Source organism: Carcharhinus amblyrhynchos, chromosome 24 (assembly GCF_965287045.1).
Source record: "Carcharhinus amblyrhynchos chromosome 24, sCarAmb.v2.hapA, whole genome shotgun sequence".
In the NCBI taxonomy this organism is placed as follows: domain Eukaryota; kingdom Metazoa; phylum Chordata; class Chondrichthyes; order Carcharhiniformes; family Carcharhinidae; genus Carcharhinus; species Carcharhinus amblyrhynchos.
Window position 1 is genome coordinate 42788286 of NC_137347.1, and position 18834 is coordinate 42807119.

Sequence of the window (18834 nt, forward strand, 5' to 3'; positions counted from 1 at the left end):
TTTTTTATATTCTAAACCCTGACCAACCACCTTATCCACTTGTGTTGCCATTATCAAGGAACTGTGGACCTGCATGCTGAAATCCCTGGATAATGCTTTTAAGAATTCTGCCATTTACTGTTTACTTCCCTCCTGCATTAAACCTTCCAAAACACATTTGTCCGGATTAAATTCCTTCTGCCATTTAAGGCAAACACAATGAAACCTGGCCAAAGTGAACACAGATATAAGAATTATTCCATTAACTGTGAAAATAAGTGGATTTAACACTATGAACAACCTTGACTAGCCAATATTAGGAATAATTTGAATATTAACTTTTCAGTGTTTAGCCTCTAAGGAGCTTTGAATTACAACTCAAACATCAACACAAGCAGTTGTTTCTAGTAATAAAGGCTTCAATACCGGGACTTAATAGTTTTGAGTTATAAGGAGAGGCTGGATAGATTGAGACTTTTTCCCCTGGAGCATGGAGGCTTAAGGGTGATCTTATAGAGGTCTATAAAATAATGAGGGGCATAGATAAGGTAGATAGTCAACATCTTTTTCCCAAAGGTAAGGATGTCTAAAATGAGAAGGCATAGATTTAAGGTGAGAGGGGAGAGGTACAAAAGAGTCCAGAGACACAATTTTTTCACACAGAGTTTGGAGAGTGTCTAGAAAGAGCTGCCAGAGCTAGCTGTAAAGGCAGGTACGATTTTGTCTTTTAAAAAATAGACAGTTATATGGGTAAGAAGAATATAGAGGGATATGGACCAAATGTGGGCAATTGGGACTAGCTCAGTGATAAAAACCGGGTGGCATGGACAAGTTTGGTTGAAGGGTCTGTTTCCATGCTATAAATCTCTGACTCAACACGATCTCTCTCTGCAGTAGTCTTAGGATTGTAATCATTCTCCACCTCCCCACTTCTGCACAGCAAACATAAAAACCTTTTTTAGGGATGCAGTGAGGGACTCTACCCCAGCTGAAATTTAAAACTGGTAACATCGCCTGTGTCCAAGTTAAGGGAAGCTCCCAATGAACTGGAAAGATACAACACTAGTACTCCTAGGCAAACAATGCACAAGTGGCTGAAAATACTTCAATCCTTGTCTCCCATTTTCAGTCAGGTAATAGAAATCATTCTCTAGACGTAAGCAATCCAATCTGAATCAAACTCACAATCTGAAGCAAAGTACCCAATAAATGCTTTTTGGATTACTGTCTCTAAATCACACACTAACTCAGCGTCAAGAACAGAGCAGTCTTCAGTTCATAAAAACCCTACAATGCAGGAGGTGGTCATTCAGCCCATTGAGTCTGCACCAACAACAATCCTACCCAGGCCCTATTCCCAAACCCCCACATATTTTCCCTGCTAATCCCTCAAATATACACATTCCAGGATACTAAGGGGCAATTTATCACGGCCAATCAACCTAACCTGCACATCTTTGGACTGTGGGAGGAAACAGAAGCACCCAGAGGAAGCCCACATGGGGAGTACATGCAGACTCCGCACAGACAGGGCCCAAACCTGGAATTGAACCCAGGTCCCTCAAGCTGTGAGGCAGTAGTGCTAACCACCCTGCCACTGTGCCACCCAAAATTACAGTTATACGGTCAATTCAACTTCCACCATATTTTATAAGAACTAGGAGCAGGAGTAGGCCATCTGGCCCCTCCAGCTTGCTCCGCCATTCAATAAGGTCATGGCTGATCTTCTCATGGACTCAGCTCCACTTACCCACTTGCTCACCATAACCCTTAATTCCTTTACTGTTCAAAAATCTATCTTTGCCTTAAAATCATTCAACTAACATCAAAACGTTAGTCGTTTATGCTAAATCATCAAGATCCTGATGCAGTAAAATTCCTGATAGTGAAATTTGTTATGACAAGGCACATGATAAAACAGTTTCAGTGTACAAATGTGTAAAATACAATTGCAGTCATTGATAATTTATAATTCATGTACACTGGTGTTTGTTACCATCTGATTCTCTCAGGGCATCATTTAAAAAACATATACTAATATACCTTAAGCTTCTTTCTGTAGAGGGCATTTTTTTGTACCGTCAATAATTTAGTAGAAATTTAAATTTTTTTTATATAGCAGACAATAAAACTAAAATCTTTCTTCACAGGATCTGAAATATTTATAAGCAAATTTGTACAGTACTGTCTGCTCTAGTGCACGATGGAGCTTGTGTTACCTTTTTAGTCTAAATAGACCATATTTTAAAACTACCATACATCAAAAAATCAAATCAATTCAACAACACCTGTCAACATCTTCCAAGCTTTTCCAACAGTTCCTAATAGCCCTTCAAAAACACAGCTCATCTGTCTGAAAATAGCTAGATTTTTTTTTAAATAAAAAGAGCCAGAAACACCCACTAGACAGGCTGTAAAAGACAAATTCTGTCTCAAAAACTTTCGGCCCCAACACTGAAGAGTTTTGTTAGGGATCAGACTGTATTGCCTATAATAAAATCATCTACTGCCACCCATGAAGGCACAGATGATAAACAATGCAATTAAAGAAAGTTCCAAATAGGGTCAAGGCAGCTCATTTCTTGGACCCCAATGGTGGAGCAATATAAATCAGAAGTGTGCAAGGGGTGAGAATTCAAGGAGTGCAGAGATCTTGGAGGATTGTAAGGCTGGAGAAGCTTACAGGGCAAGATCATGGAAGAATTTGGATGGAATTATGAGAATTTTTAACCCAAGGTATTGTTGGGCCAGAAGCCCAAGGTATTGTCTGTCAGTGAGCACAGGAGTGAAAGGTAAAACAAGAAAACCAGCAAAATATTATGGATGTAGAAACTGAAACAAGAACAGAGGTTGCTGGAAAAACACAGATCTGGCAGGATCTGCAAGGGAGAGAAAGCTTCGAGTCCTTTTGGTTTTCATCAGAACTGAAGAGAGAGCATGTGTTGGACATTAAAATGTGGCTGAGACTGACTGCAACAAAATATAGCAACTTTAAGAACAAAAGATAAATGGTTTGATATGGGATGAGGCGGGGGGAGGGTTGCATAGAGAGAATATATGTATGGGATACTTTTTTTAAAAATGGGTTTAAAATAGAGAAAGATCACAATCTAAAGCTGCCAAACTCAACATTGAGTCCCAACGGCTGCAATGTGCCTATCCGGGAGATAAGATGTGCTCCTCGAACTGGAACATCATAGCACGCCAAGGACAAACACGTGGGCTTGAGAGCAACGTGCTGAGTTAAAATGGCATACATCAGGAAGGTTAGGGTGACGCTTGTGGACTGTGAAGGTGTTCCGCAAAGCGGTCACCCACGCTGTGTTTAATCTCTGCAACTTCTACAAGGCAGGCAGCAGAGTTTCAGATGAGTTTAAGCTGACAGAGGATGCAGTACAAAATCTCACAAAACCAGGTTAAAGCCCAACAGGTTTATTTGGAATCATGAGCTTTCAGAGCACTGCTCCTTCATCAGATGAGTTACCTGATGAAGAAGCAGCACTCCAAAAGCTCATGATTTCAAATAAACCTGCTGGACTTTAAGTTGGTATTAAGGGACTTCTTACTGTGCCCACCCCAGTCCAATGCCGGCATCTCCACATCATGGTTACAAAGGATGGGCATTCACATATAATTCAGTCAGGTAAACTATTTCCCCCACCACCGCTGAAATTCACAATTTTACACCGATGTTATAAATGGAGGCGTTGACATGCCTCCTCCATTCTTGTGAGAAGAATTAAAGAATGGATCATGGCTACAGCCTATAACTTGCTAATGATGTCGGAAAGAACAGCTTAGAGACAGCCCCTCCTTATAATATGTTTAACAATCTATTCCCTTTAATGCTGTTAATTACATTCATATTTGTTGATGTATTAATAAGATTAAGTGATATTGCTCTGCTAGTTTCAAGGCGTCATTCTGTGGAGCTATTTCTGCTTTTCAAATGGGCACATTAAGGATCAGCATAACAGCTCTGCATAATCTATAAAGCACACAAATGAAAATAAAACATACATGGCTCATTTGTCTTTTGCCACTCTCAATTAAAAACATATCTCTAAATGTCATATTTTCTAAGAATTTAATCGTTGTCCGACCATTCCAGAATATTGGGATACTTCAAAAAACATTCAAACCTTATTAAAAGCAACAGGAAGCTAGCCCCTGCCTCCCCCACAATCACCTGCAACCTCTGTCCACTGCCTCAGTCAACCTGTGTTTCCCTTCAGCACAGACTTCACTAAAGCTCCTGAATTTGTTGGGATCTCAATATGACCGACGTGTCAGGCCGCAAACCTGACTAAGTTGGCCAATTGTGCTGACCTTTAACTCAGACCCTCTCCCAGATCCACACATACAGAGCATGTGTTGTGAAGAAGAGCCTTGAGAAAATAGTGTGTGTAACTTTCCAGACTCTCTCCACCATTTCTACCCTTCTCTTTACCCACCGTCGCCCCCACCTCTATCACCCTTGGCCTCCCAATATAAGCATTCCTCTAAGTGAGGGAGATATTCAACTACAATATCCCAGTTTATATCCTTAGGGGTCCTAGGTTGATAATGAGGTGGGTGATAAATCTATGACAACAAGGCCAAGGTCTCTTGAATGTGTCTTCAGATTGGAGGAAAGCCCAGCCATCTCAAAGAGAGTTTACAGACCTGGCTTTCATTGCTCCAGTCAATGTTACCGTTTAATTGCCACACCCCCTGCCCCACCATGTGTACTTACAACCATTACCCTCTAAGCTCATTACCATTCCCGTTCAGACCCCTCCTGTTATCCACACCCCATATTTTACCACTTCCATAAATTCCCCTCTGAGGCTGCCTGCTCGCTATCTGATCATGATCCTGTATCTGGCACCTTAACTCATCCTACTCTCATTATTAGTGTTCCTCCCACTTTCCAGTACCCACAGTACGTCACCATTTACTCTCTCTCTCTCCCTTAGCCAGGCTCCCTGTTCTGTGCCCCTTTGAGTTCCACCACCCAAACATTGCCTCACTGAGCAACACTCCCAAAGAGGAAACAAATAGTAGCTATTCACCTCAACTCCAGCAAGTTGACTACTTCACCTGCTGCACACAGTTTATCTGCACTCATAAATCTGAAGGCACATATTGTTTGCTCAGCAATAACTTAATTGGGAAAGGAACCCATTTATGATGAGCCAACTTTTTGATGAGCACACATGACATAGAGATGTGTGCAAATGCGCTTCCCAATGTTTGCCATGAGGAAGCTCAACACACTTCAAGCTCCAAGCTTTATTGCAAAAGTTCAAACCACCTTCAGGAAGCTACCCACTCAATGAATTTGCCAGCCTAGCTTCCTGCTCCCAGGAGCAGCACAAGATTCCCCCCTGTGGATCAGAAACACAGAAATTGCTTCTGCATTATAAACATGACAGTAAAATTATTATTGCAATACAATGTCCTTGTCAAGGGGACAAGCAGACATGGCATTTTTATATGAATCGCACCACAACAGAAAAACATCAATGCGAGGATTACTTTAATACATCACAACACAAGGTAACTTACTAGTTTATGCCAGTAAGTTATTAGGAGAGGGCTGAAGTTTTAAATACTCTTGAATAATAGATTGCATAATCTATTATGAAGTTGCATGCTTAAAGCTTAACTGTTCAGAGAAATCTTTAGGGTGAAGAATACATTTAATTTTCAACAGGACAATTTAAATGAATTGGCAACAAAATTCCATTTTAACTTTAAATTCAAATTAAATTAAATCTTGGTCTCTTGAGTAGCCCTGATTTTAATTGCTCCACCATTGGCAGTCATACCTTCAGCTGCTCAGGATTGGAGATTTGAAATTCCCCAATTACACCCTGTTGTCCCTCTATCTCATTTTCCTCCTTCAAGATGCTCCTTAAAGCTTGCTTTTTTGACCATTGGCTCTAAAATTGCCTCCTGAGGGGCTTGCTGGGATGTTTTATTCCATTGGACGCACTTTATACATGTAAGATGTTGTTGTTGCTGTAAAACTTGTTTGACTTAACATTAGGTGCGAGATTAAAAACTAGTTACCATACAATTTCCAATTATCTAGACTCCAAACATCACATTTTCAATTTCTCACGCGAAGTTTTAGAGGGCAAAACCATTTTAAGGCAAATCCTTGCTCAGCTAAATCTCATTCCTGGCAAAAATTAACGAGATAGTACAACAAAGAATTTGTTCAAATGATCTTACTAGTAAAATACTTGCCTTCAGTCCAGTGTCTTGGGTATTGTTACGCTAAATTTGCAAGAGCAGATTTCGGGAGCGTTCAATAAACTGCCAGTTTCCATTATCAACCACTGGGACCCCTGTGTTATAGTGGATAATTAAATGTCACGATTTATAAGGTAAGAAAATAAATGTCTAACCAGTCATTAGTTTAATATTTCTGAGATATTAGTTTTAATGGATCGTTTAAAGATAGCATTTCTGCCTGACCTTTCTAATTTGCATATCACGAGTCATAATAATTAGAATAGGTGGTCTGACATTAATATTAAACCCTTGAACAAAATAAATAATTACAACGTAGAACAATATCACAACTGATTCAACTGTTCTTTCAAACTGAAACCACCTTTAAGAGAAAATAGCCTTTACTAATCCACAAGTCAGCATATCTTAGAGCTATTTATACTCCTCCAATTTTCTCCTCTTGAACATCCCTGAATTATAATCACTGTCCCTGGCAGCCACCCTTCCAGCAGCAGAGACCCTAACCACTAGAATATCCTCCTTCAACCTCTTGTCTCCTCTCAGAATTTCCTAAAATCTATTTCAATGAGTAAACGTTTGGTCATCAGCCCTGATATTGTCTTAGATTTTTAGAGTGGAAAGTTTATTTATTAGTGTCACAAGTAAGTTTACATTAACACTGCAATGAAATTATTCTGAAAATCCCCTCTGGTGTCGCCACACTCTGGCGCCCGTTCGAGAATTTTAATGGCCATTACACTTCACCAACACATCTGTCAGACGGGGGGAGGAAACCAGAGCACCCACAGGAAACCCATACAGACACAGGGAGAACGTGTAAACTCCGTACAGTGACCCAAGCTGGGAATTGAGGCCAAGCTCCTGGCGACGTGAGGCAGCAGTGCTAAACACTGTGCCACTACGCTGTCAAATTTTGTTGATTACACTCATAAATGCCATAGCATGTTTTATGAAATTAAAGGTGCTACATAAATGCAAGTTGTTCTTGCAAATCCATCCTGCTCGTTTGCTAAAATTGGCTGGAATATTAAAATCACACCAAGTGTTGTTGAATGGCCGCCTGATGCTAACAGTCTAGACTCACATATGGTGAACGGACTGAGTGAGATAACAGAGTGTCAGCGGAACTGAACCCCAAGCCAGTGTGATTACCTTCAGGAGAGTAAATTGCCTGGAATGGAGAAGGAGAACGTATGAACTCAGCTGCCTTGCTTTCAAGGAGTGGTGATTAAAAGTTATTACATTGCGGCATGCTTACACCACAGACTCCTAACCTGTGAAGCTTGCCCCCATGATGGTTCATAAACAATCTCGGGATCGCAATGGCTTTTTAACACTCAATAACATGCTATAACAGAACTAAACATTACTGGTTCACTCCCCATGCATGCAATAAAAGGAATGGCTGTACATTTTTTTAAGTTCTAAGTTAGAACAATCAATATTAATCACAAGCAATCACTCTTAAGCCCAAAATGTCCCCAGAATTCAAAGTGTTATAGAACAAACCTGAGGTATCAGACAAATGGATAACAGACAACATGAAACATAAATCCACTTGGTATACAATTTACCAAACTCTGGCTAATTATCTTCCAAGTCAGCTTGCACTATGATACAACCATAAATAGTCAAGTTGATATATATTTAAAACCTGCTTAAAGGATGGGACAATTTTCTGGAACAAGTGCCAGTGAAACTTCTATGCACCCACTCTTAGCAATTTAAATGCACATTTCTAGCATGTAAAATGCTTACTCAATGAATTTGGCCTCACCTTTGTGCTCGTCTCCAGCACTCCCCAGGCACTACAGATAATTAGTGCTATGCAGTGTACTCCTGCTACCTGTCTTACACCAACTGTCTTCTCTGTTGGTAATCACTGCATTGAAGAATCATCTTTCTTTACTTTTGAAAGCTGCATCCTCAGTAGATTTTTTTTTGTGAATAAGATGCTATAAATACTGCACAAACAGAAAAGCACAAATATGATTTTATTATCAGTCCAAGGACTTGAAAGAATTTTCCTATTAGAAGACAAGGCCAAGCAAAATTAATCCAGACCACAGTTAATCTTGTAAAATATGAAGCTGGCAGTATTTGACCAAGCAGTCTCTCAACCTGAACCAAAGCCAAAAAGCACAATGTAATTATCAGTTACCCTCACTATATAGATGTGCATGCAGAAAAAATAGGACACTGTTCAACAAAATGGTTGCTGTACGGATACCAGGCAAATATTGAAACAACCCAAAAAAAATGATTTTTGGATCCTGTGAAACCTGATTACTGCAATGTCATACAGTCACAGAATAATCTATGACACAGAGGATGGCACTCCCCCACTTGGTTACCGTAGCCCTGCAAGTTTATTTCCTTCAAGTGCCCATCTTGTTTCCTTTAAGTCATCGATTTGTACTCCTATGCAAGCTCTCAAGTCAATATGTTTAGCACAGTGTCAACGTGCGTACCAAGTCTAGCATTATAATGCCCCGTGGAGGGAAATGAAACCAAAAGTAGTTTAATATACCCATCCTTTAAAACTATCTCTGTACCTGTCTAAACAGCTGGACTACTAATCTAAAGTAAACAAAACAGCTCTCATATTTTGCCAAAATAAACAGCTTAAAATTAATATTTAGAACATGTCAACTGCATTAAAATATTTAAATTAAGAAATAGCTGCACCATCAACAGGGAGGATGGTTTGAGACCTTAACCTGGATTAAAATAAATTCCTCTTGCACCATACAAGGAAATTATTTATGTTCAGTAAAAATTCAATAATTTTTAATTGTTCCTTGTTTTCAGTTTGGAGGACTCATCTACTTCGAAGACACATCAAGATTTTTAACTGAATGCCAACTGCCAGATTAGCATGGAAAAAACGGAAACATTGTTCTGTTTAAGGCATTTAAGAGTTTATTTGCCCTATTCACTTTTTTTAATTCATGGGTCATAAGTGTCATTGGCTGGCCAGCATTTATTGCCATTCCCAGTTGCTGAGGGCAGTTGAGAGTGGCTCCAGAGTCACATGGACATAAGAACATAAGAACTAGGAGCAGAAGTAGGCCCTCGAGCCTGCTCCACCATTCAGTATGATCATGGCTGATCTTTTTGTGGACTCAGCTCCACTAACCAGCCCCCTCACCAAAACCCTTAGCTCCTTTACTGTTCAAAAATGTATTTATCATTGCCTCAAAAACATTCAATGAGCTGGCATCAACTGTTCCACACATTCACAACCCTTTGTGTGAAGCTCCCTAACTCGGTCCTAAACCTGCTCCCCCTTATTTTGAGGCCATGTCCCCCAATTCTAGTTTCACCCACCAGTAGAAGCAACTTCCCTGCTTCAATCTTATCTATTTCCTTCATAATCTTATATGTTTCTATAAGATCTCCCAAATTCCAATGAGCACAGCCCTAGTCAATTCAGTCCCCCTTCATAAGCCAACCCTCTCAACTCCAGAATCAACCTAGTGAATCTCCTCTGCACCCTCTCCAGTGCCAGTATACGTAGGCCAGTATATGTAAGGATGGCAGGTTTCCTTCTCAAAAGGACAGTAGTGAAACAGATGGGTGTTTCCTATAATTATCAATGGTTTCATGGTCATCAATAGATTCTTAATTCCAGATTTATCCACCATCTGCAGTGGACCGGATTCGAACTGGGGTCCCCAGAACATTAGCTGAGTTTCTGGATTAACAGAACATAGAAAAACTACAGCACGAGCAGGCCCTTCGGCCAACAGGTTGTGCCGAACATATCCATATCTACTAGGCTTACCTATAACCCTCCATCTTACTAAGTTCCATGTACTTATCCAAAAGTCTCTTAAAAGAACCTATCGAATCCGCCTCCACCACCGCCGCTGGCAACCGATTCCATGCACTCACCACCCTCTGAGTGAAAAACTTATCCCTGACATCTCCTCTGTACCTACTCCCCAGCACCTTAAACCTGTGTCCTCTTGTGGCAACCACTTCAGCCATGGGAAAAAGCCTCTGAGAATCCACACGATCAATACCTCTCAACATCTTATACACCTGTATCAGATCACCTCTCATCCTTCATCTCTAAGGAGAAAAGACCGAGCTCTCTCAACCTATCCTCATAAGGCATACCACCCACTCCAGGCAAAATCTCCTCTGCACCTTTTCTATGGCTTCCACATCCTTCCTGTAATGAGATGACCAGGACTGAGCACAGTACTCCAAGTGGGGTCGGACCAGGGTCTTATACAGCTGCAGCATTATCTCCCGACTCCAAAATTCAATTCCTCGATTGATGAAGACAAATACTCTCGTGTTCATACCACTAGGCCACTGTCACCCCCATAAATCCACCATTTCTCATGTCTCAGTCAAGCTTTCTATCCTATTTTATATTCTGACTCTTCTAAATGGGGCAGTCTGGAAGTACACGCGGGCATTTCCATGTCCATCATCTTTGTATTTTCATAATTCTGGTCTACTATATGTATATTTTTCTAACGTGTCAATAGTAGTCATGATGTGGATATGCCGGTGTTGGACTGGGGTAAACACAGTAAAAAGTCTGACAACACCAGGTTTAAGTCCAATCGATTTATGAGTCTACTATCAAATAAATCGGTTGGACTTAAACCTGGTGTTGTCAGACGTTTTACTACTTTTCTAACATCAGTGGAAGAATCTTCAGATACTATTCTGTTCTACCCTTTTCAGTTTTCCATCCTTCCCCACATCTTCAAAAATCACCTAAAATTCTAGCTCTCCATCGCTACCCCAACCTAGCCTCACTCCTCCATAATGAAGACTGGGAGAATGACATCAACTTCTACATCCACTCAGTGTGTAAGAAGCCAGAAATAACAGCACAAATTCCGCTTCTAGCCAGGGCATCTGGAAGAAAGACCACCTTTGTCAGAAGATTTCATCCATATAAAAATAATCCTGTTCCTTTTGATCTTAGCATTAGTTACAAGACAGCATGAGGAACTAAGAAGCATTCAATCTTCACTCTCTGGAGGTCTTAAGTAACTCACCGTGACACAGAATAAATACGCCTAACGCCCCAAAGAGCTACTGATCGTAATGCTCCTGATATTTCATGTACCGAAATACATCCCACAATTATTGGAAAATTCTACACCCTGATGAACATTTTGCATGGAAAGATCATGGCATCCAGTTTCACATCAAAGTGATTAATTTAAACTTTTCTGTCTGGCAGGAACAGGGTAGACAGGTGGGTAAAATGACAGTGTGGTGCTTCCTTTTTGATCCTGACATATTCATGCTTACCACCCTCAGGCAAGCTGGGGCTTTATTAATATTTCAGCGTCAGCGTCCAATGACACATTCAGACCCTGACGCAATTTTAACCGCTGATCACAGTGGTTGCTCACATGGTGGAGCCAACAGAAAAAGCTTGTAGCAAGCTTAAGCAGCATCTGTATAAGCTTTTTAAAAAAAATGTAAGCTGGGAGGAACAGGAGTGCCAGGAATTGTTCCTTGGAGTCTATGGCTGCAACCTACAGCTTCTATATCCTTGTGCCAGCCAGGTGGGCGTGTTGGGCAGATTCCCATTCCCAAGTTATGTTGTCTTGCAAGTTTCTCACAATTCACCAGCATCACTTAACTTTAGAAGTCTGTCATGCGTTTTGAGAAAGGGACATCAAAACCTTTTGTCCTGCATTCATCAGGACACTTTGCAATACCAATACAAAGGGAAAACAACAATTTATGGTTGTCACTTATTTTGTTAAGCCGAAGCAGATGCAATGTGCGTACACGCTCTGCAAGAACAGGGCCCTGTGTAATAAGATATGTACTTTCCAGTACACATAACTGCGCCACACTTGAGCACAACAGACAATCTTAAATTGGCTACCATAATTTTTAAAGGGCATATCAAAGGCATCCTGTGGGATGACGACTACCCTGATTAGATCATGCTAACTCATGAACGGGCCTAAGGCCCTAAAAAATGTCCAGTCTACCTCATTAACGTAGCCATTTCACACTGTTACTATGAAGTAGCAACATGAGCGATATTAACCACCAACAGAATGCTACCGTCAAGTCTAAAATACATTCTGCTTATCACATCAATGTGGAATGTGGTTTATGAATTTCAATGCCGGGGTGAAGCAAGGTATGTAAGCTGTATTTCTCAAACACTGGCAGATTGTATCAAACAGCAAGTCCCAGCCACTGATCACAATAAGCAAGGTACAGACTGGACCCAACCAACCTGTGCTTGGAAAATTCAAAACACATTGTTCAACATTTGATGTGATTCCACCATTGATAGGGAGGCACGGAGGTACACTAGTTAGTACTGCTGCCTCATAGCACCATGGACCCAAGTTCAATTCTAATTTTGGGTGACAGTCTGTGTGGAGTTTGCATGTTCTCCACGTCTGATTGGATTTCCTGGTTTCATTGTACAGTCCAAAAACATGCACGTTAGGCGGGCTTGCCATGTTAAGTTGTCCTTTAGTGTAGATTAGGCATGGTAAAATGTGTGGGTTGCAGGGGTAGGGTGGAGAGGAAGGCCAGGGTGGAATGCTCTTTTGGAAAGTTGGTACAGACCCAATGGACTGAATGATCTCTTTCTGCACTGTGGGGATTGTATGATTGATTATGTAGCAAATGTTGTCCAATGTTCAGAATTATGTTGACAACCAGTTTAAAACTGTCTGTTGGGCTCACGTGTGATGCAGGTATGTGTACTGGAGGGTACATATGCTAATACAGAATGCTCTGTTCTTTGCAGACAGAAATAACATGCGAGCACATTTCACCCGTTTCAGCTAAAAACAAAATGACAGCCATTTGCTGATTCATCCCCAGGGCAATACCTTTATCAATCAGGGCCAAGGTGCCTGGCTCAAATTTAAAACAATGCTTGACAGTTATCTGTCGATCAGTATCAACTGGTGCATTCTCCATGACAGCAACTCAACCAGAGTCCATTTGCCAACCAATCAGCACTCACTTATACAGTATAAACTGTTTCCCTCTTTTACTGGTATTTATATGAATTGTCACGGAGAGAGCAAGACAAAACTTCAATATCTCTTTTTTCAGCGATACTCAAGTTTTGTACTACCACCTGACAACTGACTATGCGACTACATTGAAAGTTTAACAAACCAGTCCCATAAGCTGGGCGACAGATGAGTGATTAGTAGATTCATTGCTTCGTGGTTCTGTTATGTAACCTGAGCCAAATGACTATATTCATTACAAACAAATTTTAAAGAACGGCACTCAAAACACCACACTTTCAAACTACCATCCAATCCTATGTAGCACAACAGTGTAGCATCCGTTACAAGTGACATAATGCAGATTAAACCTTCCTGCAAAGATAGCAGTGCCTTCAAAAATTAATATTTCTACACTAAAAATATGCTGTATATAACAAAACACCTTCACCTTCTGTGTCATTGTACTTGTTCACTTATACTGGGCCACAAAAATCACTTCACAACAACAGAATATCAAGAGGAGGGTAAAGTATCCAGCACAATCTACTAAACTTGGCACTTACTGTAATTTTAACCTAAAATGTTACAATTTTCCTGCCGTACTAAAATTCTATTTGGAATCCAACAAGGAGAAATACAAAACAAAAAATGCTGGAAATACTCAGCTGGTCAGGTAGCAGTTGTGGAGACAAACATAGTTAACCTTTCAGGTGGGACTAGGACAAAGGAAATTGTGTGACAGGGTAGAAAACAGGAGCGATTAAATGTCAGAAGAGTTCAGATTTTGGTCAGAGCCAGCCATGCAACAACATTAACTCCTCAGCTATTAGCATTAGTGGTAAAATATTACAGACAATAAAGAAATCAAGTTGTACTAATAAAGCTGCCTGGTGAGTTACTGACTTGCTATCTTCCAATCTATAACACAATGAGTTTGGAGTTACAACACATATTTATATAGACTCTTTAAAATAAGACGACTTCCCTCCACAAGGCACTATTATAAAACAAAACGGGACATAGCCACATAAGGAGATAAAGCTTGGTCAAAAAGATAGGTTTTAAGAAGCGCCTTAAATGAGGAAAGGGAGGCAGAGAGATGGAGAAGCGTAGAGAGGGAAGTCCAGAACTTTCGCAGACAGCGAAAGACATGGCTATCAATGGTGGAACAAGGGCAGCACAGCGGCACAGTGGTTAGCACTGCTGCCTCTCAGCGCCAGGGACCCAGGTTCAATTCCCGGCTTGGGTCACTGTCTGTGTGGAGTTTGCACGTTCCCCATGTCTGCACAGGTTTCCTCCAGGTGCTCCGGTTTCCTCCCACACTTCAAAGATGTGCAGGTTAGGTGGATTGGCCATGATAAATTGACCCTTAGTGTCCAAACAGATTTAAGTAAGGTAGTAGGGGATAGGGCAGGGGTGTGGGATGCTCTGTCAGAGAGTCAGTTAGGCGCAACAGGCCAAATGGCCTCTTTCTGCACTGTAGGAATTCTATGAATTTAAATCAGAGAGACCAGAATTAGAATTACAGAAAAATATACTTTAATTATTCTAATGCAGTTAGTTCTACATTTGCAAATAGACACAAATAATGCACACTTATTATTTTCTGAGGTCTGCATGCACACAGGCTAAACTTCCAAAGTTGGGGAATTGCTGTGAAAACGCTTACTGTTAGCGAGACTTACATTTCCATAGTACCTATCACAATGTCAAAACATCCCAAAGTGTTTTACAGCCAATGAAACACTTTTGAAGTTTTGTCACTGTTATAATGTAGGAATTATATAAAACAATTTAATATCTAATGCAATTATGGATTTAAAATGCTGATAGATTTTTGGTCATCTGTTAAAGGTCAGGTTAAGGAACGTGACTAAGTAATCACCAAGCTTCACACGTGTAATATGGGATGGGTTTTAAGCTGAGAAAATGAAGACTATATCATCCTTTCTCAAAACAGGATGATCTATTCTTTCCAACTCAAGTGTTCCTGTTTCAACCAAAATGAATATTTAGTCTCAATTTCAACCACAGCTTTGGCACATTAACTCGCCAGGTGACAACCTGATGGGCACATCTGCAGAATAAGTAAAGATCCAAATCAACTGAACTATTTTGACAAGTTGAAAAAAATGCACACTCAAATTACTCCCTATTTTACAACAATGAACACCTGATCTGTCTTTAAAACCAGTCAAATCATTACAACCATTTTATGAATATAAAAGGAAGACAGAATATGAACATGAATTCAAATGACTCCATTGAGTAATAATGATATAAGCACTCTGATGTACACCTGCTTAATACAAGCTTCTGCTGTTCCTGAGGCAGGAGCCTACAACACATCACCTTAGGCTCAGATATCAATCTCCTTCAGAGGAAAAAAGGAGGCCAAATTGTCACAGCACCAAAGTGTTGCTGACACTGCAGTCCACCACACCTCATTTGATGTGAACCACGTTAAAATACAGTAGTGCATAAAAACTCTTTAAAGCTGAGTCCATCAATTTTTTTGTTGCACTGAAAGAATAAAAATCCCAAATAATTTTTTTAAAAATAAGCTTATTCTGAACTTGCAAATTAACAGGAACGGAATCTTACCACCTAGAAGAAAAACACAATCACTTTCTCTCAAAAAAGGATGATCTATTATTTACTTTGTTTAGTGCCTTTAGGACCTCAGGACATCAGAAGGAGGATCTTTAACATGTATTCACTGTGATAATGTAGAGAAAGGCTGCAACTAATTGGCACACAGCAAACTGCAATGAACTAATTGACCAATGTTTTAATGCAGTTGGTTGTGGAATAAATTTTGGACTAAATAATCGGAGAATTCCCTGTTTTTCTTCAGGTGGTGCCATGAGATCTTTAATGTCCACATCAAAGATTAGTGTCAAACGATTGGCATTGGTTTGGCAAAATCCAATAGCCTAACTTTACATTCAATAAATGAGATTAAAGACAAAAGATGCTCCTGTGAATTGAACCATTTCGGAGCTAGGAATGTTTTTTTCTGGAGTCTTTGCTGCTTTTAATTGAAAAGGAGAGTAATGTTACACAATGCACAAGAATGCATTATTCTGCATTCATTAGTGGGTCTATAACTGTTCAAATATGATTGGCTACTGATTTACAAAAATGCATTTTGAACTAATCAGGCACACAATATCATGTGATACTTTTTGTAATGAGCACATGCTGGATGCAGTTTTTCCAACATTTAAAAAAATACATTTAGAATTATTTCCATAGCCTAAATTCTGGTGCAAAAAAAAAGCTTACCATTATGCCGTTTCAAAATACATTTTGTTCCATTAGGCTAAAAGTATGTGGAAGATTGCTTAAGATTTTTATGCTTATCGCTTCCCCATTCACACAATGCTTTCTAGCTTTACTCAGAAAATCAAGTCACATGAAAATAAATTTCAAAATAGTTTTCTCAAAAAAGTCACTATTTCCAACTTCAGCAGGGATGTTAAATGCTCCATCAAGGGTTTGGATGCCCTCGTTATGCACCTAAAGTTAACAGCTCAGCTCATCATGTTAATACCAACTTGTTTGGTTTAATATTTTCTTAAAGGATTAATAGTTTTGGAAAAAAAAGTCACACTTCAAATTCTCATGCATGGTATATTGCTTTTGTTTAATTTTGCTTTGATTTCGGGGAGACTGCCATGCTAATACAAAAATATAATTAATCATGAAGAGCATTTGACTATGAGCTGGCAGTTGTCTCTTCAAGCATAATGACATAGGTCAACAAATAGCCCATGTACTTGGTATCTTGCAGAAATTCATTCTCTTCTGTCTCATCTGTTTTTATGATGCTTTCTATTCTGTCACTTTTTCTGCAGCAGACGGGAACATAATCAATGGGTGTCAATTATACCAAGCACTCAGGATGGGCACAGTTCAATTTCCACAACTGTGATAGACCAGATCACCAAGCAACATCAGAATACACCGAATCCAAAAAATATAACTTTTAAAAATTCATAATTGGTGGCACACTGATGCCAGTGGGTGAACAATCAGACAACTTATGTTTTGCAACATCTCACACAGTTTGTCAAACTTAATTTGGTCAAAACAAGAGTTGTCAGAGTCCCTTCTCCATAACATCCATAATGTAAAGAGTGGCTCGAATACTGGAAGTCCATACATAATATTTGGTGGGTGCCCACTACAATGTCCATATTTGATGAATACAAGTGCTGTCAATCGGCTTCAAAGCTCATATAACTGCTATAAAATTAATTTAAGATTATGTGTGCCTATGAGCATGTCTGTGCATGTGCGTGTCGGGGGGCAAGTGGTTGGAGAGAAAATTTTTCCAATTTATTTTTTCTCAGTTGGTAGTGGGGTTTTAACTATTTTGTTTTGCCTCCTGCAGGAAATTACACAGCTGCTGGTAGAGAAGTACATGCAGTTCCACTGCTTTGCATATCATGAATGTGTGGAGTGAGCTTGGAATGAATTTGGATAGGTTTTGCTACTGGTTATTTGCATTTCTGCATTCTACTGCGCACAATGTTCAGAGATCCATAAGTATAGAAGGAAATTGGCTTATAAAAGTGTGGCAGGAGGGGAAGAATTAGAATAAAAACGTTGCTGTTTACTTGACAATTGACAGCAAAATTGATGATATATCTTCTTTTCTGCAAAGCTTACATACCATTATTTGACAAAAAAGGATTTAAGTATAACTCATGAATTGATTACTGAACACCTCACACCTTGTTCTTTATTAGTAATGTTTTATAAAGGATAAAATAAAATCATTCCAGTCAATAAAATTATTTTGACACTATCCATGAATGCAATGGACTACAAGTATGCTTTTGTGATTGTGATGTTATACCATTGAATGAAACCATCCTTATATTAAAAGCTAGGCTGTTAAAGTTATATTTATGCTAATATACCATGTTCAAAAAAACTAAAAGATGTCCAATGGACATCTTTTGCACAGGAATTTGAGTGACAGATCAAATGTTGCACAGTACCAAAGTCTTTAACCGTATCTAATACAGTCAGACACGTCATACAGGAGTGAACTGAACATGCTTGAATCCACATTGGTTTGCACCTTGAAACAAATTAAGTTGAGCCAACCTCTAGCATGTTTGCAAATACTTTATGCTCCTGCATTATGTACTGGATGACTAATGGTTGAGGATGGGGATGCTCATGATATCTGATAGTTGACTGGATATGGTTTGCACTAATGGCATTGATTGTGGATCTCTCTCTACTTACAGCTTATTATTTTTGGTACTTATGTATGGAGCCCTATGAAATATCTCCATTTATGTTTGCACCTCAATCTAAAGATGCTTTTCCTACCATGCCCTTTTTTGCATTCTGCCTTGATCCAGACTTAGGCTCCTCGCCTGATGTTAATCGACGAGTGATGGATCTGCTAAAGCATGTAGATCTTCTAATCAAGATTCAGATCACACGTCATCCTTGGAGCCTATCACCAGTTGCTCAATCCCATACGAATCCAACGCATGACCACCCACTCTCCCTTCCACCTCTCAACCCCGTGACTGCTTATATAATTGTTAACTCTCTATCCTTACTTCCATTCACACTCCCACCTCTGTTAAAAGTTCGCCAA

General features: G+C 39.7%; 1 protein-coding gene across 4 annotated transcripts in view; it reads right to left on the reverse strand.

The window, feature by feature from the left end:
- Positions 1–18834, reverse strand: part of ahdc1 (AT hook, DNA binding motif, containing 1) — a 184833-nt gene that overhangs the window by 145548 nt on the left and 20451 nt on the right. For 3 of the 4 annotated variants that reach the window (XR_013889370.1, XM_080211326.1, XM_080211323.1), the window contains exons 2-3: positions 8003–8189; positions 6217–6317 (exon numbers count right to left, since the gene is read on the reverse strand). The exons of the other annotated variant lie outside the window; for it this stretch is intronic. The gene's annotated coding sequence lies outside the window, so the exon portion shown is untranslated. The remainder of the gene's footprint in view (positions 1–6216; positions 6318–8002; positions 8190–18834) is intronic. 4 annotated transcript variants of the gene reach the window in all.